Source organism: Anneissia japonica, unplaced genomic scaffold (genome assembly GCF_011630105.1).
Source record: "Anneissia japonica isolate Jap-2015-1 unplaced genomic scaffold, ASM1163010v1 scaffold287818_len932483_cov186, whole genome shotgun sequence".
NCBI classification, from domain to species: domain Eukaryota; kingdom Metazoa; phylum Echinodermata; class Crinoidea; order Comatulida; family Comatulidae; genus Anneissia; species Anneissia japonica.
In genome coordinates, this window is record NW_022703366.1 from 71,960 (window position 1) to 80,545 (window position 8,586).

At 34.9% G+C, this 8,586-nt stretch overlaps 1 long non-coding RNA gene across 1 annotated transcript; it reads right to left on the minus strand.

Annotated features, from left to right (window-relative positions):
- Positions 1 to 6,273: 6,273 nt before the first annotated feature.
- Positions 6,274 to 7,814, minus strand: LOC117104443. Its single transcript, XR_004444744.1, has 2 exons — positions 7,386 to 7,814; positions 6,274 to 6,536 (listed from the first exon to the last, which is right to left on the minus strand). It is a non-coding gene; the product is annotated as an uncharacterized LOC117104443 (long non-coding RNA).
- Between the last annotated feature and the right edge of the window lie 772 nt (positions 7,815 to 8,586).

The window sequence follows — 8,586 nt, forward strand, 5'->3', positions numbered from 1 at the left end:
CTCAAGCAATACTACCCGCTCCATTCAACTCTGTAAACATGACAGCAAATTTACCATTATTGATCATACTCATATAATATTGCGATTTATTGTACCTCCAATTCCCAACCTAGTGCAGTTGGAAACAGATACAGTCCGCCCTCCAATTCGAGACCCCCCTTCTAATTCCGAGATCCCTCTTATTCGAGATCACTTTTCCAAAGTACCAACTGGCCACTTATCTTTTAACACTGAGCTTAACCCCTAATTACGAGAACCATCCAATTCGAGAACGAGACCACCTTTATGGAAGCACCAAGCGACCAAAAAAAATAAATAAATAAATAAAAAATAAAAAAATAAAAATAAAAATAAAAATAATAAAAGTAGAATCAAACAGATTTAAGTTTTTTTTAAAAAACAATAAATACTCTTTAATTTGAAAAATTGAACTTCAAAATTATAACAGAAGTAGCGGCGTAGCTAGGTGCAAAAGCGCCCCGATTAAAGATTAATTGCCAAGCCCTTTGATGTGATAGGGGAATTCCCTATAGTTAAATTGAGCGTAAGAAGTGCTTTTATTACTCCCTAAGCAAAGGCCAAGGTTAGAAATAAACACTATTGATAATCGGATTCGTAACTATTTTAAGAGGGGAAAATACGGTCTCAGCAGCTGTTCTAACCTAGTTTTCACAGGTGGAGGAGGAAGACCACCTCACTCCCAACATGGTTGGGGCTGAGGTAAAACAATTTAGATTATAGCACCTCTAGATGGCCGGAAATGGCACTTTCAGACTTATATAATGAATATAATTTCCTTTTTCCAAATTTGTTTTTCTATTATAAAAAATAGGGGTCGGGCAGGCTTGTGGCCCGGGCTTGAATGCACCATATAGAACTCAGTAATCAATAATTACTCCTCTAAAAACCGAATATTATTGAGGGTCCCGCTGCCTATTTTTTCTTCAAAATTAATTTTTTAAATATTTTAATTATTAATTTTAGGTCTATTTATGAATGGGCCTATAATTGCCCTGAGTCAAAGTGCTTTACAATGGCTGCACTGCACGTAGTACGCCACTGGCGGTGGGGGTCCAACAATGGCGTTTACTGAGGTGGGTGTGGCCCTTTTAGTACTTGTCTCTACCCCCTCCCCAACAACGAATCCAGCACACGGGGCTTTTATCCCCAAATTTATCATGGCCGTGAGGAACTTTCAAACTAATTAGAGAATTGCCTATTGAAGATTGTGAATAAGGAAAGGCCAAGTAACACAAAAGAAAATAACATCTTTCTTTATGTAAAGGATGGACATTTATATACCTAAACCTAGCTTTCAAATAAAGTGTAAATGTTATGTTTAATTTACAGTATCTGTTTAGATTTTTTCTTCATTTTGTTTTAAACAGCTTCACATTGCTGAAAAAATTATAAGCAAACAACAGCTTCTTTGAAATACATAAATAGTTGTCCCATGTTGTCTTTTGTAGACCACTTTTATCTTTGGTCTTCATTTGGAGGTTTCAGGTTCTTTTACCCTCAAATTATGCTGCTTGGAGACTACTTCAAGTCTGTGGTCTCTATTTAGAGGTTTCTAATTTGAGACCAAATCCCGAGACAACCCCAAGTTTCAGATACACAGAGTGGTTTCGAATTGGAGGGCGGAATGTTTTACATTTTCTTGCAATTTAAAAAAAAGGATGTAATTATTTAATATTTCATTTGTCACACATCTCGATATCTTGAAGACTTCTTTTTCAGCGAAGCCTGATACGCGACCGTGCATAGGAAAATTAATAGCTAGCAGGCTGTCAACATTCAATCATTTAAAAACCTCTCCATAGCACAGAGCATGAATTTTGTAAATTAAGATAAACCGCAATCTGAGATCTCGCCCCCAACCTTATGGTATGCTTTAGCGATTGACGCCTAATAATAATAATAATAATAATAATAATAATAATAATAATAAAAGATTTGTATAGCGACACTATCTTTTAGCTGTTAGTATCTTTCGAAGTCATCAAGATTTTGTAAACTTGCAGAAGCTGCAAGACTAGACGTTGATCTCATGTATTTGGAAGAAAAGAAAAAGAAGATAAGAACTTGAGATCAAAGCTATACAAACTGAACTAGCAAGGATGAAGGTAAAAAATGAGTTAGTTGCCGTCCGGCCAGAAATTGAAATAGAGTAGTATAATGACTTAAGAATTATTACCTACCATAAATAGAAAAAAACCCCAAAAAACAAGAGACTCAACCGAAAGTAGAAGTTGATTTCAAAGCCGATGTTTCAGAAAACGTGCTTTCGAAATTAGCTGATTAACTTTCAAGAGACTACCTTCATGACCAAGACATGAAGGAGATCTACTACATTATCCTCATTGGGAAAAAAACGTTCTCCCGAATCGGCCTCCGATAAATTATGCCTAGGTAGGCCTACCTACACCGATGGACCTGCCAAACAAGCAATTTCGGGTCTACTCGAGCTTCATAGAGAGGCATTCTCAAAAGACAAGAAGCTGCTAGACCAGAAATTCGGGGATCTGTTACAATTGCTGGCGCTTACAGGCGCAAGATATATGATTGGCCCTGTTTTAAGTTTAATAAACGCATCGTTTCTTTTTTCTCAACACAAAGGTGGCGATGAGTCATACAGCATTGCTAGCAGTAACAAAAACGTAAAAATAGCGGAAAGTTTCCCAAGCACTGTACGGAAGATCATGGGAAGATGGAGGAGATACATTCAGTGATTTCCTTAAAAATGAAGCTAAAATCGTCAACAATCCAGTATTATAAACCATTATAGGAGGAGAATTCTAATAAATGTACAGCAACGGTTACACTAAAGAACAAAAAAACATCGCTCGCTAGGAGTTTTTCTACTACAACGACTGGCAGACGGCTAGAATGTGGAGTGTGTTCTAAAGATCACTATGCAGAAAACTGTGACGAGTTTCTAAGTAAGACGTTTGAAGAAAGGACACATATTAAGGGATTGTAGAATAAAATGAAGGTGCGACACATTCAACAGTAGAAATCCTACGGCTCTTTTTGATCCAGAATCTAAGTCACAACCTGATGAAAAATTGTAACATCATTCAGAGCAAAAACTAGTTTATCTAACTCGTTAATCGTACCCGTATATATTGCTCATACCAGTAATCCGCAAAGACGAATACTTACCTATTAGATATCCCATCGGATGAGTGATTTATGAAGACATCTATTAAGGAAAGGCTAGGATTAAAAGGCTCAAAATGGAAAATAGATTTAGTCTACGCTCTTCGATGAAGACGTAACTGATTGTCAGATTGTAAGGGGTTAAATTTTGATTTTAAAAGTTTTTAAGACTTACTCAATACTACTACTATAAGGCATAATCAAATACCTGAATCAACAGATGGCTGGCCTCACCTTAAAGTTATAAACGACCAAATTATGCCTTATAATAAAAACAAAATCGAAGGTACACTAATTGACGCTCACTGCACGAGGGCCATTAAACCAAGAATGGCACTACCAGAAACGACGCCGATCCACATGACATCAAAACAAGTCTCGGTTGGGGAATAATTAGTGTCGTTAAAGAAGATTAATAAAAGCACAGGCACCTTCCATTACGCTTTCAGAATAACTTTAAACGTCCCAAATATGTTCGAAGCCGACTTTTTAGATAAAAGCAAGTAAACAACCACATCAAACTTGTCAACAGTCACTTTCAGATGCCATAACTTATTATTATTAGGCCTACTATTAGGTCTATTATGGTGAGGGTAATAATTGTAATAATTATATATTGTATAATAATAGCCTGTTTTTCATTTTACTTTTTTCAATTTAAGCGATATATTTTAATAGTTAAAGGTAATATTTTGACATTTTTCTTAAATTTGTATTTATAAATTTATTCATTTATGTAATGTTTTACACTATTTTATCTTATATGGTACGGCAATTACACATTATCAAGCCTACCATTCATTCAGGCATTGATTGATGAATTTATTGTTTTATACATACATATCATTCAGACAATTAATTCACAATGACATAATAATTATAATCCATAGGCCTACCTAGTCCAAGCACCTCAACCTCACAGAGCGTCAGATAGTTCTTCTGCAGCGTGACACTGACGTATTGTCCTTTAAGTGGTGGAATGCACTCTCGAAATATCGCGGGCGAGGCGTTGATTTCTGCATCGGTTATTTTTCCCCCACATTGGGCATTAGTCAGCATACCATTAGAGTCATCTCCGACATGAACGGTTGCGCCATCCAATCGTTCCTTGCAGCAATCTTAAGCAGAATGTACATATATCGAATATATATATCTTTCAATAAATACTGCAAAAAAAAATCTCTTTGCTTCTTGTACCATTGTTATGCATAGATATATTAAAGGCTATTAACCAACGATACATCCCATAAGTCTTTTTCTAACTTGGTAGACCCTACTTTTCCATGACCTCGTGGATTGCCCTTTCAGTTATTCAAAATTTTCGCGATTTTGATGAAGTATTTCGTGGCCTTTTATTTTCGGGATTTAACAGGTACGTAAATGAATTTCGCGACAATAACTCGCAAAATTTCAGGAAGCTCAGTAAGTTTTTAATAGTATACTGTCAACCAGGCTGAGTACAATACCTAAGCATTAGCTAGAAGTATTCTGACTTTTGGTGTGTGTATAATTTTTTTTTCTGGACCCCTTTTGAAACCAACCTTCGGGTTTAAAGGGTCACCCAATGCTAAATCCGACCTGTTTTCTTGCTATTTTCCTCTGTTACTTTTGAATGACTTTGTTTTGTACTTCTTTTCTATTATATGTTTTTTTGTGAGCATGAAATAAAAACAAACAAACAAATAACTGACTGGCCACTGGAAAGTCTCAGTCTCTGCTAAATGGGCCTGTATGATTACATTTAATTAAGATTACGATGTTTACCAATTTTGTCGATATTCTTCCTACATACTATACATTATTGTTTTTAAAATGAAAAAAAAATAAAACCATGGGGAACAGCCGAAAAATCAGAACATAAACAATGAATTGTTTTGCTACAGCGAGAATAGCCACATAAAGGTTTCGTAATATCTTTATTACAGAAATCGCTATCGGTCTTATAACAAAACTGTCGTAGCTTTCAGCAGTTTTATATATTTTCACGATCGTTTTTTTGGGTGAAACATTTTTGTTAAAATTTTCTCAATTTTTGCGTACCTGTAATTTTCATGATCGTTTTCTTATCGCGAATTTCGTGAAATATAAGGGCACGCGAAAGTCGCAAACAAAATGGGATCGATTATTTGATATGAACAAGATCATGAAGGGTAAGCAATGAAAGTCCGACGACCTATTTACAGTAGGGTTCTTCTGGTGGTAATATTGGAAACGTTCATTTCCAAATAGTGTACTGCATTCTCTAACGTGCAAATGGCGATCACTTCAAAATGTGGTGCACATTTCAGTGAATAAAATTAAACCGGTATTAATGGATCTCCATGTTATTATTGCTAGCAAATTCTATATTCAAATTGTTCCGACGGTGTGAGTTACACCGGTAATATCGTAGTAATTGAACAAACGCTTGTTATGAGGTTGACACCAACCGTATGAGCGGGATCACCTGATAGAAAACAAGCGCTTCGCAACCAGCAAGCTAATACCGATAAATCACTGGATTGGAAGGCTCTTATCCCGATAATTATTCTGTTAATTGACTTGCCACATGTTGATTGCAATAACATCTTCAGCTTGTTCACGGTCTCGTTTTTGAGGCAATTCTAAGCCTAGTTGGTTCATAATATCAATCAACCCAGTGGGCACAACTTGGTTGAAATAACGTTGATTCAACGTAATATGCAAACATTGAATCTACGTTTAATTTTTGTTGTATATGAAAGTTTGCATCAACGTAAATCTCAACGTTGATTCAACGTAAAATGTCTAAGGTTCTTTCAACGCTAATTTTTCAACGTCAAATGACCAATGTTGAATTAACATTGAATTTTGGTTGTATATGAAAGTTTTCATCAACGTAAATTTCAACGTTGATTCAACGTTAAATGCCTAAGATTGTTTCAACGTCAATGTTTAACATTAAAACAACGTCAAATGATCAATGTTGAATCAGCGTTGAGTTTTAGTTGAATATGAAAGTTTTCATCAACGTAAATTTCAACGTCGATTCCATGTAGTATGTTCAATGTTAATTCAATGTAAAATGTTCAATGTTGAGTCAATGTCAATGTTTAATCCTTTAAACTTACAAAATACACTGAGTTCAAAATATACTTGACCATTTTTCTTTTATTGAAACTTGCAAAAAACATAAAATATTATGCATTGTACTATACAGGCATGTTTAAATCATAGTTTTTGTAATATAACAACAGCTACTATTGCACGTCCACTTAGCTTAATTAAGAATCTTTCGCATTACAGGTTTCGGTTTAAATCAGTAACTTTCTTGGTGATAAATTATTTGAAGCTCTACTCCTTAGCCAAGTCTTTTCTTGTCCGACCAGAGGTATTGAAGCAAGGTATCCAAGAACCTTTGTGAAAGATAAAAACAAAACAAAAATATTTTAAAAAAAGAAGACTGAAATATTATTTTAAAGTTAATTGTATGGTAAATTTTAAAAATGTAAATACTTGAATATCATGTAGATAGTTGAAACAACTGTTCTTCCCATAGCAATCTACATTAAGCATTACCAATAATGATTCAAATACTGAAAAATATTCACTATGAACTACAGTATTGCAAACATGGACAGTTAGACATTTCTCTACAGAGAGTGGCACTTAACCTAAAACACATATTCATTCAGTTTTATTACTTTTGATATGCAAAATATTAAATTGAATGTTGTGTAATAGAGTACAGTAATTGCCTAGGTCAATAATGGGCTTAAACTAAAACAATTTAATATTTTGCTATATAATTAGGATCAACACCAAACAACATGTATGGATGGAGAACAAAAGTAAGTTTGAAAAAAACTTTAAGGCACTTTAATAATAGAATGTGTTTTTTTTTCCCAAAGATTTAAATACATTTTTCTTTAAGGGCAACTCAAACAGCATCATACTACGAAGTTAGGTGCCATTTATCGTTGCAGAATATTAAGCATTTGAAGATAATATTTACGATTTGACTGTGCCCAATTAATTTAAACTCAATAATCGCCTTTGTACGACTATAATAGTCGTAAAACGACGATTAAGACAAATGCTGTTTACTGTTTGTATGCCTTCTTAGGTACCCAAGACTTTAATCAAGAAACAAATAGTTATTACTGTGACACAGTAGGGTAGTCACTTATTGCTGTGGGATAGTGGTACAGTATTAGCAAATGTTCAGTTTATTCTTGCAAAATTTAACAATAAAAATTATATACCTTTACTGCTTCATCATGGCTGCTCTTCCATCAGTTTTGTACCAAGAGGCAAAATAAATACACATTCAATAGTCGGTTTTTTCCCAGTGTCTACCACAAACAATATATTGCAACAAACATGGCTTTCTGTCAATGGATTGAAAACCTGAAAGAAATACCATATTATTTAGAGTTAGGCCTATGCACACAACTAAATTAGCCTATATCTATTTTTATATTTCTATTATTCATTACGCTAACCATAGCCTCAAATGTTATTATCAAAAGATATAGGCCTATTGTTAATTTTTCTCTTTATTGAAAGAAAATATAAAAATTTACATTATTAACATCTTCAAAAAACAAAAATGATTACTGATGAAATGACAGTGATGTGGCTATTATACCACTGGCAGTATGTAGGCCCATGATATGAGATGAATTATTAAACACACATAATAGGCCTAGGCCTAGCTGTTTTATTTATTTTTGCGCTTTGTCCATGCATGGAGGTATAAAAATAGATTTTATACCTCCATGGTCCATGCAACCACATTTTAACATTATATTTAATTTAATATAGACCTATTATAGCATTCAACACAGGACGTGGCCATTTTGCAAAGAAATGTCTAGGCCTAGGCGATTAAAAATTACCGCTAATAATTCAAACTTAGCCCACACATCCAACTTGTAGTGTAGCCCAAACAAGTAAAATTATCCCAACTATGCCTTTACACTACCCTACAACAGTACTCTAGTCTAGGCCTAGTCTCTTCTACTAGCTATAGGGCCAGAGGGCTGGCTGGAGTATCTTAGCTAGAACAAAAGATAACCACATAATATATATAAAGCAAGCCTATACCTGTCTCTTATACACATCTAGATGTGTATAAGAGACAGACCTAATGCAGTGGCTGTGAAAACTGATATCATGTTACCTGTTGCCCCACTGTCGACTGTGATTCGAACGGTATGATGTTGGTGAAACGCGTCTAGATATGGGGACTGCCTGACCTGAACTCTCAGAGCAGAAGGCTCTAATACGTCACTAACTGGGTCATCGACAGAATCTGCACTATCATCGATAATGTCAACGATCTGTCGGGCTTTGGCAATGTACCTCCTATCTGACTCGGGCAAATGTGGACATTGACTAAGAAAGTGTCGATCGTCTGAACGACCGCACTGTTTACAGATAGGACACGTTTTGGGTTGTTGA